At 41.1% G+C, this 19759-nt stretch overlaps 1 pseudogene; it reads left to right on the top strand.

The window, feature by feature from the left end:
* The first annotated feature begins 357 nt into the window (after positions 1–357).
* Positions 358–1493, top strand: LOC133052624 (sorbitol dehydrogenase-like; annotated as a pseudogene).
* Positions 1494–19759: the final 18266 nt, after the last annotated feature.

Genomic DNA, 19759 nt, shown 5'->3' with positions numbered 1-19759 from the left:
CGTTGGTGAGCAGATTCGGAAAAGATGACTTTTAAGATTCCTTCCAATCCTTAGAGCTGAAGATTCTCTGAGCAACATGCTCAGAAGCAGAGAGATTCTCAAGAGCCAACTGCAGAAATTAGCAAAGATCTACTCAACACAACCATGAATTCACCTTGAAAAATTCTGAATTGTTTCACTATTTTATATACTGTGGGATCCCCAGCTAGAGTTGCCAACAGCTTTCTCTTGGTTTTTAAACTGGATTCGACCACTTTCACAATTTAAAATCTGGGAGAACCCTCCAAGGGGCCGCCAACCAAACCACCTCATGAACAGCGGACAGCAGCCCTGACTGGAAAGGAGGGAGGGACAGACATGGCGGCTGCCAAGCCTGACAACCTCTCTTTGGTGGTGCATGGACCCGGAGACCTGCGCTTGGAGTACTATCCTATCCCTGAACCAGGCCTAAATGAGGTGCTGCTGAAGATACATCCTGTCGGAATTTGTAGTTCAGCTGTCCACGGCTGGCAGCGTGGTTGAATCAGAAATTTTGTTGTGAAAAAACCAATGGTGCTAGGGCATGAAGCTTTGAGAACAGTCATAAAGGTGGACTCATCGATCAAGCACCTACAACCAGGTGATCATGTTGACATTGAGCCTGGAGCTCTTTGAGAAACTTGATGAACTCTGCAAGATTGGCCGATACAATCTGTCACCAACCATCTTCTTCTGTGCCAAGCCACCCGATGATGGGAACCTCTGCCAGTTCTACAAGCACAAGGCTAATTTCTGCTACAAGCTTCCTGACAATGTCACCTTTGAGGAAGGGGCCCTGGTCGAGCCACTGTCTGTGGGGATCCATGCCTTCCAGCAAGCTAGAAACAAGGTCCTTGTGTGTGGAGCTGGGCCAGATGGACTGGTCAATTTCCTCACAGCTAAGGCGATGGGTGCAGCTCAAATAGTGGTGACTGATCTGTCAGCCTCTCGGTTGTCTAAAACCAAGGAAGTCGGGGCTGATTTCATCCTCTGGACTCCAATGAGAGCCCTCAGGAAATAGCCAAGAAAGTGGAAGGCCTTCTGGGCAGCAAGCCATAAGTCACCATGAACAGGAGTAGAGACCTCCATCCAGGCAGGTATCCACCCCACTCATCCTGGTGGGCTGGTGCTGGTGGTGCTGGGCTCTGAGATGACCAGTGCGCCCCTTGTGCATGCAGCCACCCGGAAGGTGAATATCAAGGGCATTTCGCTACTGCAAAACATGGCCAATGGTGATTTCAACACTTGCATCCAAGTCTATGAATGTAAAGCCCTTGGTCACCCATTGGTTTCCTGTGGTGAAAGCTCTGGGGGCTTTTGAAACCTCCAAAAAGGGTTTGGGGTTGAAAGTCATGATCAAGTATGACCCCAGTGACCAGAATCCAAGATGCGAACTGGGCTCTGTCCTTGTGCCCACTCTCAGCATCTTGGGGTTAAGCATTTGGCTGGACAATGTGAAAGTTTCTTTTGAATAGTAAAGAATAATTAATAATTGAGTGTGTGCTCAGTCACGTCCAACTCTTGCCAACCCCACGAACTGTAGCCCACCAGGCTCCTCTGTCCATAGGATTTTCCAGGCAAGAATACTGGAGTGGGTTGCCATTTCCTTCTCCAATAATAGTTAAATAATTAATATAATTATCAAATAATAAAAATAAATAATTGATTCATTGTAAATAGCCTTACACAGGGGAGCTGGTGTGCCTTAAAAATACAAGTAAGGAGAATTTGGGGGAACTTGTAGCCAGAATGACCTGTTTATGCTGATCAGAGTTTAGCAAGTAGAGCAGAGCTTGGCAAGCAGGTGCAGGGAACTCTCCTTCCTCCTACAGTGTGTGGAAGTTGAGTAAGGAAAGAAATCTGCCCCTTGGATTCCTGCTTCTATTGTGACTGTAGCCAGATAGAGGATGGGAGCTCAGGTATGAAAAGACCTTTTACAACTTTATCAAGACCTAACTGAGCTTCCCTCATGGCTCAGATGGTAAAGAGCCACCTGGGAAAGAATCTGCCTGCAATACAGGAGACCTGGGTTCAGTCCCTGGGTTGGGAAGCTTCCCTGGAGGAGGACATGTCAACCCACTCCAGTATTCTTGCCTGGAGCATTCTATGGACAGAGGAGCCTGGTGGGCTACAGTCCATGGGGTTACAAAAAGTTGGACACAACTGAGCGACTAAGCACACTCAGCACAACTGGCCCAGAACCTGATTTTCACAAAAGTCTGTAGCTCAGGGTTGGGGGTGAAAGGTTGTGAACAGTTTGCCTTTAGAGCACAGTACTTCTTGACAAAAGTGCTATTTGATTGGATGATAAAATGAGAATACAGGACTTATCCTCCTTGGTCTAGGATAATTTAAAAACCAAACAAATAAAACTGAAATCCCATGTGAAATTAAAAAAAATAATTGTGGGTTAGAATCTTACCAATGGAAGCCCTCTTTATTTTCAAATGCAAATCTGATTCAAATCAAGGCCAGAAGTTTAAACGGTGATTTAGAAATCAACCCTTGAGTTCAAAGCTGATTTTAAGTGCAGCAAAATGTCCTTGCTCTTGTCCAGCCCTCAGGCTTCTACTGTAGTCCTGCAATCAGCACTGGAAATGGAGACCCAGAGGTGACAACCTTTTCACTCTCTTCCAGGACCTCCCTATCTCTCTACCATGTTAGCAACAGAATTGTCAACAACTAGATAATGATTATCTAATTCTAAAATGTTATCTAACTCCAGTAATAGGATTAAAGATAATTCAGTCTTTCCAGCTTTAGGATTCCAGCCACATGTTAACCCCTAGCAAACTCCATTGGCCAGTGGCCATTTCCATGAGCTGTTCTCTCATTTAAAATAGTACTACTCCCCAGAGCAACAGGAGAAAAAATGAGATACATTGGATCTTGTCAAGTTTTTAAATCTTTTGTGCTTCTAAGAATACCATCAAGAAACTGAAAAGACAAACCACAGAATGGGAAAATCTATTTACAAATCATATGTCTAATAAGGGGCTTCCCTGGTAGCTCAGATGGTAAACAATCTGCCTGCAATGAGGGAGACCCAGGTTCAATTCCTGGGTTGGGAAGATCCCCTGGGGAAGGGATCTAGTATACAGATCTGTCTAATAAGGATCTAGCATACGGAACGCATAAAGAATTCTTAGAACCCAATAACAAAACAGACAACCCAATTGAAAATGGGCAAAAAAATCTAATTAGACATTTTTCCAAAGAAGATAAATATATGGCCATTAAGCACATGGAGAAGTCCAGCATCATTAGTCACTAGGAAAATATGAATCAAAACCACAATGACATACTATTTCACATATATTGGGGAAATTATCATCAAAAAGACAGATAATTACTTGTATTGGTGAGGATGTGGAAACATGAGAACCATCACACATTTCTGGTGGGATTGTAAAATGGTACTGCCACTTTAAAAAACAGTTTGGCAGTGCCTTGAAAAGTTAAACATAGAGTTATCATATAACCCAGCAATTCCACCCCTAAATATCTACACAAGAGAAATGACAACACAGTGTCCACACAAAAACTTGTACATGAATGCTCATGATAGCCAAAATGTGGAAAGAACCCAAAGGCTCACCAAGAGATGAACAGATAAAATATGGTAAATCCATACAATGGAATAGTATTCTGCCAAAAAAGAGTGAAGTATTGATACATGCCACCACATAAATGAGCCTTGAGAATATTATGCAAAGCCAAAGAAGTCAGACAGAAAGGCTCTATATTGTATGATTCCATTTATATTAAATATTTAGGATATTTTTTCAAGTAAATCTAAAGAAACAAAGTAGATGAGTGGTCACCTAGGGGTGGGAGGCAGGGAAGGGGAGAGTTACTGCTAATGAGTGCAGGGTTTATTTCTGGATTAGTGAAAAGGTTCTGGAAACAGATTATGCTGAAGGTGGCACAACTTTGTAAGTATACTGAAAACCACTGAATTGCATGCTTTTGATGAGTGGGTTTTATGATATGTGAATTATATGTCCATTTTTTTAATGTAGAAAAATAGCAGTATACCTAAGAGTCCTAAGGCAAACTAGACCAGGGCTGCCGACAATCTTCGTCACACACCCACCCCCGCTCTCCGTGACAGACAGACTCACATTCACACGTGGTCAGCAGGAATGTATCGGGTACTTCCTATCACAGATTGATGCAAATCATAGAGAGCAGCAATACTGTTAGTCCCTGATAAGTTCTAATTACTAGGGGCTGAGTTAGGTCTCTCATTCATCTGGCTGGATCTTTCCAAGCTACCCAGCTCCACATCCCAAGTCCTCTCCACATTCCCTAGCCTTCACTGCAAACACTCTGCACTGGTTTTCTTCTGGGAAAACTCCATCCATTTCCTCCCCCTTGCCTCTGTTCATACTATGCACTCCTCTCAAACTAACAAGATCCAGCTTATCTTTTAAACATCACCAGCAGCAAATTCTCTCTGTTCCATGAAGTAGCATTTTGGTACCAAAACAGGACTTGATGAGTATTTGTTGACTGACTGAACAGTGAATGAATGACCTTAGATATGTATCCCTCTAAGTGGATTTGAAGAAATAAAACCACCATAGTTAGTGTAAGCTCTTCCTTAACTTCTCCAGAATAGCTGAAACAGTATGGTAGATGAGTAAACAGGCCAGCGGTGAGGTTACATTCCAGGGAGAGGACTTCAATTCCTATCTGAATTTCTCATAGAAACAATGGAAAAGCATGGGAAGTCTCAGCTTTGTTAATGTATCCACTGGAAAACATGATAGAAGATGCTCACACACAGGGCCGACTACCAGAGGCTTAATCAAGGTTATATAAGTTCCCACCATGGGTTCTTTCCCAATCAGGCAAGCATTTTAGAATGCAAGGGAAGGAGAGCAACATTTTCACAAGGATAATTTTGAACCGAGTCTAATCTACTCAAAACAGGCAATCATTGACAAACTTCAGACCCTTACTTATTAGTAAGGACAAATTGCATATGTGCATGCTAAGTCACTTCAGTTGTGTCCGACTCTTTGCGACCCTATGAACTGTAGCCTGCCAGGCTCCTCTGTCCATGGGATTCTCCAGGCTAGAATACTGGAGAGTTGCCACGCCCTCCTCCAGGGGATCTTCCCAACCCAGGGATCCAACGGCTATTTTACATCTCCTGCATTGGCAGCCAGGTTCTTTACCACTAGCGCCACCTGGGAAGTTCAGTGAGAACAAATTATTTGCAATCCAACTCCCAACTGATGGTGACACACCCAGGTGAAGCCACACTGCAGATGAGGATCTCTGGTGTATCAGGAAGTCACATTTTTGGAAAAAGCCAAAACAGCTAACTTGTTCTAGAAACAACCACAGACCACAAATGAGATCTTGGCACAAGGAAATACTTTCTAAAGTGCATATATAACAAAAGTTTAACAGATCACACAGAAGCCAACCCCATAAAACTGTGTCTAATCTGGTGTCAAATATGTATGTCACAGAGCTCTCTTTCAGCCTGTCTTGCCACATCTCCTCATGTTTGCTGCAACAAACCCGGAGGTCCAAAAGGGCTTCTTTGGGGAAATGTGTCCAGAATACTTGGGATGATTTTGTAGAAAGACGATGAATTGATGATATTTTAAAAAATCTAATCCAAGGCTAAATGTTTTGCTGTTTTTTTCCCCTCTAAATGTTATCTTTCCTACTGGCAGAAACAAGCATTAACCACACATGCTGTTTGTCTTTTTTGCTGCCTTCACAACCAAGGTTCTGCTTTCTTGAACTGTCATCTCACCAGCATTAGCAGCTTCAGTCTGTGCAACAGTGTTCTACAAGTCAGCCTCCCACCCTTAAAAATGCACAAACCAACCCCTGTCTGCACAGAACTTGTTATCCTTTGATTCTGCGCTACTTGTCATTTCACAAGATCAAAACGCCTCAGAGGTCTGGCTTGCTGATAGCCAAAGTTAAAGGTACACCAGCCCATGTCTGAGCCCAGAACCACAACATGAAAACTGTCTACATTGGCCTTGTAATGGGAGATTGCAACCAGCATTAAAGCCCTGCTTTTTTTTTCTTTTATCATCAGTTAAAAATTGAATATTCAATGATAACGAAATAATAGGACTAATGCTTGTAAAAACAAACATAGCAGACCCCACTCCTCCAAATGCTGATACCATTATATCTGAAATCCAACAGAAGTACTACCAGCAGTATCTCTGATGATCTATCTTTGACTAATGCCACATGCAAAGCACTAAAGTATGAGTTAAAAAAAACCTATGTATCTTAGTTGACTTATATTTATGGAATGCAAAATAATGTTTTCTATATACTTATGGAGTGCAAAATAATGTTTTCTGTACATCTTATATTACATAATGTGTGTGTGTTAGTCATATCTGACTCTTTGTGACCCCATGGACTGTAGCCCACCAGGCTCCTCTGTCCATGGGATTTCCCAGGCAAGAATACTGGAGTGGGTTGTCATTTCCTTCTCCAGGGGATCTTCCCAACCCAGGGATCGAACCCAAGTCTCCCACATTGCAGGTGGATTCTTTACTGACTGAGCCACCAGGGAAGCCCTGTGTTACGTAATACATAAGGTTAAATACATAAGACTTAAAATGCTTTCATACTATACCAAACCAAATTTCTCCCTTGAGAGTACTGTGGCATCTGATTACACTGTCTTCTTTCTATCTTACTGTGCTTGCTGGTAGCTACTGAAGCATGTCCACATAACCATGCTCTCTTATAAGTCAGAGGGAAGGTAGTTCTGAATTTCTTACATTTCCGTGTTCTTCTCTATGTTGTTTCCTTTCCCTTGAATTTGACCCAATACACTTTCAAAGCCTTTTTCAATTATTTCCCCTCAAGTATTGCCCTTTACAAAGGGTAACATTGCTGTGAATCTAAACAAAAATTCCTAAAGTTAGTTTCCTCAGTTGATTTTAGAGAACAGATGCTAGTGAGCATTCATCTCTTCTGCTTTTTACCGTAAGAAGGCCTTAGTACTGAGTATAAAGGTTTTTAAATTGTTTGCATATTTTGAGGTATTAACTGTGCAAAAGACGATGTTTCTGCCTCTTTTTCCTTCAAATGATGGAGAAAGGGCCAAAGGAAGATTAGAATGGCTATGCTTGCTTAAGAAATCAGGCAAGCACATCATGCCAGGATGACATAAATCAACTAGGTCAGGATTTGTGAAGTATTTCAAGTTACTCTCTAAAGAGGTCAACTTTGAAAAACCAAATAATATATTTTGTTAGGAATCTTTCCCTTGGTTTTCTATACCTTAACATGATTCTGATTTATCTCTGGCCCTTTATTTAACAATCCAGTAAGTAGTAAGTGAGGGCTTCCTACGTGTGAATCACTGTGGGGGACACAGATAATGAAAATGTGAGCCCTGCCCCTAGAATGCTTTTTGTAAAGAACAGGAACAGAGAGGGTTAAATAAGTTTATATTGCAATGGTTCCTGGCACTTACTAGGGGTTGGATACATGTTGCTATATATGTTATTTTAAAGAATAAAAATAAATAAAGATAAAATAAAATAAAATAAAGATAAAAAAATAAAAATAACTCTAATACAAAGCAACTTTGCTACACAGAGACACATGTTGTCCATGGAGAACTGGAAAAGAACTCACTCTGGCTGGCTCTTTCTGGCAAGGCACAGTGCAGGTTTTAGCATTTAAGTGGAGCTTTAGGGTGTATGTAGGACTTCCTTTGAAACCCATGTTGGAAGCGGGGAGAATAGGACTCAGTGGTGATGACACAACGTGACTGAGAAGGTGAAGCTGAGCCTGAAATGCTGGAACTTTGCTCTCCCACACCTCTGACCCACCCACTGCAACTCCAGGAGCCCTACTTCAGCTATTGTAGTTACTGAGGTTCCATCCAAGCTCTCCTTTGCATCAAAGGTTCTGCTGTTAGACTCACAGACATAAGCAATCAGACTTATGGTTGCCAAGGGGGAGAGGGGGAGGGAGAGGGATAGACTAGGAGTTTAGGGTTGGTGGACACAAACTATTATATGTGAAATGGATAAACAACAAGATCCTACTGTATAGCACAGGAAACTGTCTAATCTCCTGGGATAAACCATAAAGGAAAAGAATGTTTACAAAAATAATATATATGTGTATAACTGAGTCACTTTGTTGTATAGCAGAGATTTGCACAACATTGTAAATAAACTATACTTCAATTTTAAAAATGAAGATTAAAAAACAATGTTCTGCATTAAAATGAAAAAAAAAAAGAAGTTTGAAACCCACTGGATAAGATTATCTTAAAGGGCCCTTCCAGCACTAAACTTCAATAGCTCACAGAAGAGATGAGACTTGCTTATACAAAGAAAGACTTTGCTTGACCAAATTTATCAGCAGAAGGGGAGAGCATAGGAAACTAACATGTACTGAGCATTTACTACATACTTATGGTATGGTACATACCATACTATTACCATACTATTACATTACCATACTATTACCATACCATAATAACCATACTATTGATTACTATTGAATGCAAAAAGCAAATCTGTATTATTATCATTTTGTAAGCAAGAAAAATAAGATTAGAGCAGTCAAATAACTTTCCCAAAGGTATGCAACTAATAAAGTGGCACAGAAAGGATTCAAATCCAGGGAGTATAATGCCAAAGGGCAAATTCCTATTAACTATTCTATGCCCCACCAAGGCACATCAGAGTTCACACATTCAGAGCAAGGCTGAAAACAGACACACCTGTGCCAAATCAGGTTGTCAACAGCAATTTTGGGAACATTTCTTTTAGAACTGGGCTTCCCAGGGGGCACTAGTGAGTGATTAAGAACCCGTCTGCCAATGCAGGAGACACAGGGGATGTGGGTTTGATCCCTGGGTCGAGAAGATCCCTTGGAGGAGGGCATGGCAACCCACTCCAGTATTCTTGCCTGGATCTTCCCGACCCAGGGATTGAACTCGAGTCTCCTGTGGCTCCTGCATTGCAGACAGATTCTTTACCGTTGTACCCCCTTAGCTGTCAGAGGTTGGTGATTTTTGAAAACAGACAAAAGTTGACTGGGAGTCAGGTCTTGTGAAAAAGTACATGATCAAACTTGGCAATGCCAAGCTGGTCAACGGTATGGTGTGAATAAGGAGGGAGGCACTATATGAGTCAGCTCTGAGGTAGGGTCCCAAAGACAACAAAAGCCACACTGTTGGGAAGCACCTCTGGGCACCAAAGGTGATTATTTTGAAAGATGAAACTCTTGCTGTGTAAATTCTACTGTGTGCTTCTATTTTGTTTTGTTTTTTAAGTTTTCAATAGCGTTCCACGAAGGAACAAACATACCAAGAGACCTGTTTTCACTTCTCCGCTCAGCTTCTCAGCCACTGAGTAGCCATGGTCAAATCCCTTAAGATTGCCAAATATCAATTTTCTATAAAGCAGAAACAGTAAAACCCAATGTAAAAGGCTGTTTTCAGGACAAGAAAAAAAAAAAAGTATAAAGCAGTTAGTACTATTCCTGAACCCAAATGGGCACCCTACAAAGGGCAGCTATTATTGTTTTTAATCATGGATTAAATATTCTCTGCAGATTGGGGAGTTTGAACAGCTTAGTTCAAAACAGATGTATTTTCGAGTTTTTTCCCAAAGCGCCTGATCTGAGTAGTATATTCGAGCATGGCATTGCACGTTGAGGCACGGAGAGTTTAAGAAATGAGGACATTTCGAAAACTACTCAGGCTCCTCAAAAACATTTCTTGCAAATGCAATCCACCACCACAGTATTTAACTCATTTGAGCTGCTAATAACCACTTTTCTAGTAGCTTGGAAAGCATGGTTTAGAGAGAAATTTTCTGACCACAATAATTGCATGTTTTTCCTAGCAATTGTCTCTCAAAAAAATACTACAAAGTTTCTATGTTGCTGAGAAAGCAGGTGAACAGGGAAAGAAATGTAAAGCTTTGTGCCCACAGCTTGTTTTCCATGACATGGGAGGTCTGCTTTTGAAAGCAAGCAAAGTGTTCATTTATTAAGAAAAACCAGCTCTTTGGGCTCCTGCTAAGTGTTTGGGGGCTCAGCAATTATCCAAAAAACTCCGATTACAGATTCAAAGCTCCCTCCCACCCACTCCCCAACCTCCCTGAAAAACAGGAAATCTGCATGTGCTCGCATGATGCCTTCATCGCGGCAACCTTGCTGCGAGTGGGGCCGAATATTATGGGAAACAAGTCACAAAAGAGAAAAGCTGAAGGCAGGTGCAGGAACAAGACGCCGTGCTCCTTGGAGAGGGCCTTAGGTAAGTAGCTACAAGAGTTGTACGTGCCAATCAAAGACGGGCAAGGGTCAAGCTCCCTTTTGTGCATGAACAAAGACTAATTGCATGTTCATAGCTGTAGAGTCTGCAGGCACTAATTCGAGAGAGGAACTATAAAAACCTTGGACTCCCGCCTCCCAACAGCAGCCAAGGGGAAGCAGAGGGCTCGAGGAGCCCAGTGGCTGTCAACCAGCTGGGCCTCTCCCTGCCTTCTCCACAGCAACCGGGGGCTCCCACGTGGCTGCCATTTCAGAAATGAAAATAAGCCATTTTGTGGAAACTGAAAGGATAGCTGTGTGTACATAACGCCAAGCCAATGAGCAGCAATGGAAAAGGCTCCGAGCCACTTAGCTTCCTTTGAAGCACAATGCCCAATACTGTTGGCCTTGCTTTTTCATTGAATCGACCAAATTAGCGGGCTCTTTTGACATCTCGTAGACACGACTGGTCAGTGCAAGTTGTCCTTTTCTTACGTTTGAAAACAAAGGTCTCTTAAGGTAGTTTGGTCCTGTGAGGAACCATTTTGAATCAGGTTACTACTAAGGCCAAGTGTCTGGAGAAGCCAGTTTTTTAATTTATTATGAAGAGTAGCGTACATTCATAGAACATGGCTGCATCTCCCAAACACTTTCATTCATTCAGTCACTGAACATTGATGGGTACTCCTGCTGCAGGCAAGACGCTGTGCTTGGCTCTCCAGAGAACAGAAACATGTGAGCCAAACAGGAACCTTGCTCATTAAGCAGAGCAGACCTGATTGAACCCATTCCATAACCCAAGAGACTCAGAACTGAAAACTTTCAGTGACAAAGCCAGGAAGAATAGAGGCCCTTGGGCCCCTGCACAGTGTGAAGCCCACTGCACCCCCCGGCCTTTCCATCAGCAGGTATAAGGAGCAGAGGAGGGCAGTCAGTGTGTAGAGTCCAGGGGTCTCCAAGCCTGTACTCAGTCTCAATTAAAAACAAAACAAGGGACTTCCCTGGTGGTCCAGTGGCTTAGACTCCACACTTTCACTGCAGGGGGCACAGGTTCCATCCCAGGAAAGGGAACTAGATTCCAAATGTTGCAACTAAGAGTTCACACGCGACTACTAAGAACTGGTGCAGCCAAATAAATAAATAGGTATTAAAACAAACAAACCCCTCTTTGGCTGAACTCCCATACATAAAGCACATGAATGTGGAGTTGCTTTGGGGGAAGTAGGGACAGGCACACTGGTGTAGCGGAGCCCAGATCTTCCACCAACAAGCTGTATGACTTTGACCATCACTTAATCTCTAAGCCTTAGTTTCCCCATTGACACAAGTGGGGAGTTGGGCTCACTAAAATTGGTGAGCCCTAAACCTGGCTGACCATCACAGACCTAGGGGGAACTTGTTAGAGATTCGGGGTCCTCCCTCATACTTTATGAATGATCATTCCCAGGTGAGAAGGCCTAAGAGTCTGCATTGTAACAAGCTCCCCAGAATATCCTGCTAGACAGCCAAGATCAGAAACCCTGCCTGAGATAACTTCTAGTATCTGGGTTGGCCTATGAGAGCCCACACACAAGAAAATGCCATGTAAGCTCTGAGACAGAATTCACATGAGAAGGAGCCTGAAGAAGCTGCTTCTTTGTTTAGTCATTCATGTGTTCCACAAACATTCTGAACCATGCTTTCTTTGCTGATTTCTGCATGGAATACCAGAAACACAAATGTAACTAGTATAGAGCACTTGTCCTTTGAGAATCTCAATTCATTTGTAGAAACAGGTGTGTCAAGAGATCAACACAGAGACTCCCTTGGCAATCTGGTGGTTGGGACTTCCCCTTCCAAAGCAAGGAGAATGGGTTTGATCCCTGGTCCAGGAGCTAAGATCCCACATACCTTGGGGCCAAAAAATCAAAACAAAACAGAAGCAATATTGTTGTCCAGTCACTAAGTCATGTTCAACTCTTTGCGACCCCATGGACTGCAGCACACCAGGCTTCCCTGTCTTTAACCATCTCCAGAGTTTGCTCAAACTCATGCCCACTGAGTCAATGATGCCATCCAACCATTTCATCCTCTGTCATCCTCCTTTGCTCCTGCCCTCAATCTTTCCCAGCATCAGGATCTTTCCCAATGAGTCAGCTGTTCGCATCAGCTGACCAAAGTATTGGAGATTCAGCTTCAGCATCAGTCCTTCCAGTGAATATTCAGGATTGATTTCCCTTAGGATTGATTGGCTTTATCTCCTTGCTGTCCAAACGGCTCTCAGGAGTCTTCTCTAGCACCAAGATTTGAAAGCATCAATTCTTCAGTGCTCCGCCTTCTTTATGGTCCAACTCTCACATCCATACATGACTAATGGAAAAACCATAGTTTTGACTATACAGGCCTTTGTCAGCATATCTCTGCTATTTAATATGCCATCTAGGTTCATCATAGTTTTTTTTCAAGGAGCAAGCATCCTTTAATTTTGTGGCCGCAGTCACCCTCTGCAGTGATTTTGGAGCCCAAGGAAATAAAATCTGTCACTGTTTTGACTCTTCCCTCATCTATTTGCCATGAAGTGATGGGACCAAATGCCATCATCTTAGTTTTTTGAATGTTGAGTTTTAAGCCAGCTTTTTCACTCTCCTCTCTACCTTCATCAAGAAATTCTTTAGTTCCTCTTTGCTTTCTGCCATTAGAGTGGCATCATCTGCGTATTTGAGGTTGTTGATATTTTCCCTGGTAATCTTGATTCCAGCTTGTGATTCATCCAGCCTGGCATTTTGCCTGATGTACTCTTGAATATAAGTTAAACAGGTGGTAATATACAGCCTTGATGTATTCCTTTCCCAATTTTGAACCAGTCCTTTGTTCCACATCCAGTTCTAACTGTTGGTTCTTGACCTACATACAGGCTTCTCAGGAGACAGGTAAGGTAGTCTGGTATTCTCATCTCTTGAAGAATTTTCCACAGTTTATCGTGATCCACACAGTTGAGGGCATTAGCATAGTCAATGAAACAGTAGTAGATTTTTTTTTTAACTCCCTTGCTTTTTCTATGATCCACCAGATACTGGCTCATAGCTTCCTTGAGCAACAAAGCATACTGGTAGTCTTTGACCTAAAAATCTCAACTCTAGGAATTTATCCAAAGAAACTCATTGAATGGTGGAAAAGCTATGTACAGTGGTCTCCCCTTTCTGTGGACGGTACATTCCAAGACCCTCTAAGCCCATCCATATTTTCAGAGATGTCAAGATTTCACAAGATTGCATCTTTTTATGACTAAGTAGTAATACATTGTGTGTATGTGTGTGTATCACATCTTCTTTATCAAATCATCTGTTGATGAGCAGTTAGGTTGCTTCCATATCTTTTTTTTTTTAGAAGATGTGATTTATTTTTTCCCAATTAATTTTATTAGTTGGAGGCTAATTACTTTACAATATTGTAGTGGTTTTTGCCATACATTGACATGAATCAGCCATGGGTGTACATGTGTTCCCCATCCTGAACCCCCCTCCCACCTCCCTCCCCTTCCCATCCCTCTGGGTCCTCCCAGTGCACCAGCCCTGAGCACTTGTCTCATATCTTGATTATTATAAATATACCACAATGAACACAGCTGTGAAAATATGTTTTTGAATTAGTGCTTTCATATTATTTGGATAAATACCCAGAGGTGGGATATCTGGATTTCATGGCAGTTCTATTCTTAATTTTCTGAGGAATCTCCATACTGTTTTCCATAGTGGGTGCACCAATTTACATTCCCACCAAAAGTGCACAAGGGTTCCCTTTTCTCCACATCCTTGCTAACACTCGTTATTTCTAGCCTTTTTGATAATTGACATTCTAGCAGGTGTGAGGTGGCATCTCATTGTGGTTTTGGTTTGCATTTCCCTGATGATTAGTGATGTTGAGCACCTTCTCATGCTCCTGTTAGCTATTTCTATGTCTTCTTTGGAAAAACATCTCTTCAGCTCCTCTGCCCATTTTTAATTGAGTTATTTTTGTTGTTGTTGCTGAGTTGTGTGAGTTCTTTGTGGGGTTTCCCAGGTGGCTTAGTGGTAAAGAATCTGCCTGCCAATGCAGGAGACACAGGAGATGTGGGTTTGATCCCTGGGTCAGGAAGATCCCCTGGAGGAGGAAATAGCAACCCACTCCAGTTTTCTTAGTGACTGCTTCAGTCACCATCTGCAGTGGTTTTGGAGCCAAAGGACATAAAATCTTCAGAGTCTTGGACAGTGACAGAACAACCAGTATTCTTGCCTGGAGAGTCCCATGGACAGAGGAGCCTGGTGAGCTACAACCTATGGGGCTGGACATGATTGAGCACACATACACCATGAGTTCTTTGTACATTTTGGATATTAATCACTTATTGGATGTGATTTGCAAATATTTTCTCCCATTCTGTACATTGTCTTTTGTTTATTTATTTTTTTCTGCACAGAAGCTTTTTTTTTTTTTTTTTATTAGTTGGAGGCTAATTACTTCACAACATTTCAGTGGGTTTTGTCATACATTGACACAAATCAGCCATGGAGCTACATGTATTTTTAGTTTGATGTCTTCCCACTTGTTGATTTTTCTTTTTGTTGCTTACACTTTAGGTGTCACATCCAAAAACTCATTGCCAAGACCAATGTCAAGGACCTTTTCCTCATGTTTTCTTCTAAGAGTTTTATAGTTTCAGGTCATACATTTAAGTCACTAATCCATTTTGAGTTAATTTTACTGAGTGGTATAAGATAGAGGTCCAATTTCATTCTTTTGCATATTAACATCTAGTTTTTTCAGCATTATTTATTGAAGAGACTATCCTTTCCCCATTGAGTATTCTTGGATCTCTTGAAAATATTAGTTCACTGTTTATGTGGGTTTATTTCTGGCTCTCTATTCTGTTCCATTGGTCTATATATCTGGGTTTATGCCGGTACCATACTGTTTTAATTACTGCAGTTCTGTAATATAGTTTGAAATAGAAACTGTGATACCCCCAGCTTTGTTTCTCTTTCTCAGGAATGTCTTGGGTATTCAGGGTCTTTCATGGTGCATATAAATTTTAGGATTTTTTTCTAATTTCTGTGAAAAATTCCATTAGAATTGTCATAGTGATTATATTGAATTTATAGATGTCTTTGGGTAGTATGGAATTTTAACAATATTAATTCTTCCTATCCATGAACACAGGATATCTTTTCACTTATTTATGTCTTCTTCAACTTCTTTCATTAATATCTTGTAATGTTTAGTGTACAGATCTTTCACCTCCTTGGTTAAATTTATTAAGTGTTTTGCTATCATTGATTGCTATTGCTTATGGGATTATTTTCTTTAATTCTTTTTTAGATTAGTTTGTTGGCATATTTGCTTCTGGTTCCAATCTACTGCAAAATGTTCTTATCATTGATAAATATGAAGAAAATTCTGTCTCACACAAATATATGTTTGGAAAAAGGGAGTAGCATTTTACTTGCCTTTTGAGATAATTGTGGATAGTCACAATTACCTCCTTGATATTAAGGCAAAACTCAGCAAGTGGTAGTTTCTTTTTTATTTAATTTTATTTATCCATTTATTTATTAAAGTATAGTTGATTTATAAAGTTATATTAATTTCTACTATATGGCAAGCAAGTGATAGTTTATTAAGGGTTATCTGCAATGTGGAGCTTGAAACAGTATCAATGAACTATACATACTCTGTCATACCAAAGTTCATTGGTCTATCTAGCATTTTGCATTGATCTTTAACTCATACATGATGTCAAAATATCATCAGCTCAGTTCAGTCACTCAGTCGTGTCCGACTCTTTGTGACCCCATGGACCGCAGCACACCAGGCCTCCCTGTCCATCACCAACTCCTAGGGTTTACTCAAACTCATGTCCATTGAGTCAGTGATACCATCAAACCATCTCATCCTCTGTCATCCCCTTCTCCTCCTGCCTTCAATCTTTCCCAGCATCAGGGTCTTTTCAAATGAGTCAGCTCTTCACATCAGGTGGCCAAAATATTGGAATTTCAGCTTCAACATCAGTCCTTCCAATGAATATTCAGGACTGATTTCCTTTAGGATGGACTGGTTGCATCTCCTTGCAGTCCAAGGGACTCTCAAGAGTCTTCTCCAACACCACAGTTCAAAAGCATCAATTCTTCAGTGCTCAGCTTTCTGTATAGTCCAAATCTCACATCCATACATGAATACTGGAAAAACCATAGCCTTGACTAAATGGACCTTGGTTGGCAAAGTAATGTCTCTGCTTTTCAATATGTTGTCTAGGTTGGTCATAACTTTTCTTCCAAGGAGCAAGCGTCTTTTAATTTCATGGCTGCAGTCACCACCTGCAGCGATTTTGGAGCCCCCCCCAAAAATAAAGTCTGTCACTATTTCCACTGTTTCCCCATCTATTTGCCATGAAGTGAGGGGACCGGATGCCATGATCTTAGTTGTCTGAATGTTGAGTTTTAAGTCAACTTTTTCACTCTCCTCTTTCACTTTCATCATGAGGCTCTTTAGTTCTTCTTCACTTTCTGCTGTAAGGGTGGTGTCATCTGCTTATCTGAGGTTATTGATATTTCTCCCGGCAATCTTAATTCCAGCTTGTGCTTCATCCAGTTCAGCATTTCTCATGATGTACTCTGCATATAATTAAATAAGTAGGGTGACAATATACAATCTTGATGTACTCCTTTCCTGATTTGGAACCAGTCTGTTGTTCCATGTCCAGTTCTAACTGTTGCTTCTTCAGCTGCATACAGATTTCTCAAGAGGCAGGTCAGGTGGTCTGGTACTCCCATCTCTTTAAGAATTTTCCCTAGTTTGTTGTGATCCACACAGTCTAAGGCTTTGGTGTAGTCAACAGAGCAGAAGTAGATGGTTTTTGGAACTCTCTTGGTTTTTCGATGATCCAATGGATGTTGGCAATTTAATCTCTGGTTCCTCTGCCTTTTCTAAATCCAGCTTGAACATCTGGTAGCTCATGGTTCACGTACTGTTGAAGCCTGGCTTGGAAAATTTTGAGCATCACTTTGCTAGGGTGTGAGATGAATGCAATTGTGAAGTAGTTTGAGCGTTCTTTGGGATTGCCTTTCTTTGTTTGATCATTAAAAAAATACTGGTTTCTGACTTGTGAAGATCTTCCAACTATTTATACTTTCACTCATATATGTGTTAGTTGCTCAGTCATGTCTGACTCTCTTTGATCCCATGGGGTGTTGCCCACCAGGCTCCTCCATCCATGTGATTTTCCCGGCAAGAATACTGGAGTGGGTTGCCATTTCCTTCTCCAACTTTTAGTCATACAATATTCAAAAAATCACATTTGCTAATATCATCACTGGTAGCATCAGAAAACTCCAACTACTGGGAAACTGTCAAGTTCACAGCAGTGGACACAAGTTTTCTTGACACAATATTGCTTGAAAGTTCAAATTCTACCATCAGTGACAAATAGTGTCAGCTGTTTTCCTTGTAGAGACAGGCTTACTTGTTTATTTTTGAGAAGATATCTGTCAAATACCCAAGTCCGAATAACCATAATTTTTCCATCAGTTGTCTTTTTAAATGGAAAAAGGTCTTCTATTTTTAAAAGCATGGCTAGTTCAGCATGCAATTTAGATAATCACACAAGTGCTTCTCCTCAAGGCAACCACTGGACTTAAAGTGTGCAAGAGAAATGATTTATGTATACAAGTACTTAAGAGTCAAGATATAATACAATCAATATTTATTTTTTAACTGCTTTTTCAAGGACATTGTTAAGTGAAACTGGCTTTTTTTTTTTTTTTTGAGTGCCTGGTAGTGAAGAGTATAGGGACTGGTAGTACAGCTTGGTGCTATTATTTGTGCTAACATGCCAGAAATTTTATCTGCTATTGCTTTTACACCTTCAGTGCAAATGCCAACACAGTGAAAAAGGCATGTAGTTCAGGGGCTAAACCTAAAACACAACCCCTGTTCCAAACTTGTAAGGTGGGGTCCACTTAGGTGATCACAAGGGTGGTATTTCCCGCCTTAGCCTTCTTTGTCCAGATGCAATACAGTCTCATGCCATTTGGCACTCACTCAGATATCATGCTACTACCTAGGTAAGCTGCAGAAGCTTAGCAAGTCAGCCTACAAGGACTAACACCACTAGAGCCACTCACAATATTACAGACTTAATGACTTCTAAGAAGGTGAGTGGAGTAAGCCACAACACTAACATTCCACTCTGCATTGCTTGATGTGATCAAATAAGTCTATATATATATATATATATATATATATATATATATATATATATATATATTGTGTGTGTGTGTGTGGGCATGCTAAGTTACTTTAGCTGTGTCTGACTCTTTGCACCCTACAGAGTATAGTCCGCCAGGCTCCTCTGTCCATGGGATTCTCCAGGAGAGAATACAGAAGTGGGTTGCCATGTCCTCCAGAAGATTTTCTCAACCAAAGGATCAGACCCACATCTCTTAAGTCTCCTGCATTGGCAGGCGGGTTCTTTACCACTAGCACCACCTGGGAAGCCTATGTGTGTGTCTGTGTGTGTGTGCGTGTGTGTGTATACACACTATATACAGGTTTCCAAGACATATATATATATATGGTATATGGACTTCCCAGGTGGCACTAATGGTAAAGAACCCACCTGCCAGTGCAAGAGATGCTGGAGACACAGGTTCAATCCTTGGGTCAGGAAGATCCCCTGGAGGAGGGCATGGCATCCCACTGCAGTATTCTTGCCTGGAGAATCCCCATGGACAAAGGGGCCTGGTGGGTTACAGTCCGTAGGGTCGCAAAGAGTTGGACACAACTGAGTGATTTACCATGTACACATATATGGTATATATACTTGCATATACTTTATATATACCATATAGCCATCCATATATACTATTAAATCATCAAAAAAGGAATGTTTTCATAGCAATTACAGATGTCAGTCACCACACGGTATTAACATTTTTCTTTGAAACTAGTACATAGTAAGTACTATACGTGTGTGAAATAAAATAAATATCTTCCAAGCACTAACTAATCTAAAGACAAAGATCAGTTTAATCTCAGTCTTCTGAGGCAGATTTGTCATAAAAAAAGCCCATTCACTGCAATTAAGAATGAATCAGAACATAAACAGCTGCAGCTGGATTTTTCAATTAGTGTGGCACAGGGCTTAAAATCAGAGTAGAAGCCGCAGCCAGTCTTCACTCTAATAAATACACCTCCAAATTCCAAAGTCTTCTAAAGTCTTGAGGAGAGGCCTTCTATGCTTACTTCCATTCTAAACATTTTATTTAATTAGATTTTTCCTTCCATCCTCCTTGACTTCCTCTCCATCTGATGTAGCTTCACAAAGTCCATTCGACTAGTTACTGTTAGAGTAAATTATATTACTTTCAACAAAGCGTTAGATTTTTTTTTGTATTAGTGTAGATGTAAAGGGCATCTTTGTTGTTGCTTAGTCGCTAAAGTCATG

Source organism: Dama dama, chromosome X, assembly GCF_033118175.1.
Source record: "Dama dama isolate Ldn47 chromosome X, ASM3311817v1, whole genome shotgun sequence".
NCBI classification, from domain to species: Eukaryota; Metazoa; Chordata; class Mammalia; order Artiodactyla; family Cervidae; genus Dama; species Dama dama.
Note: the sequence above shows the minus strand (reverse complement) of the source record. Positions and strands in the feature narration are given on the sequence as shown.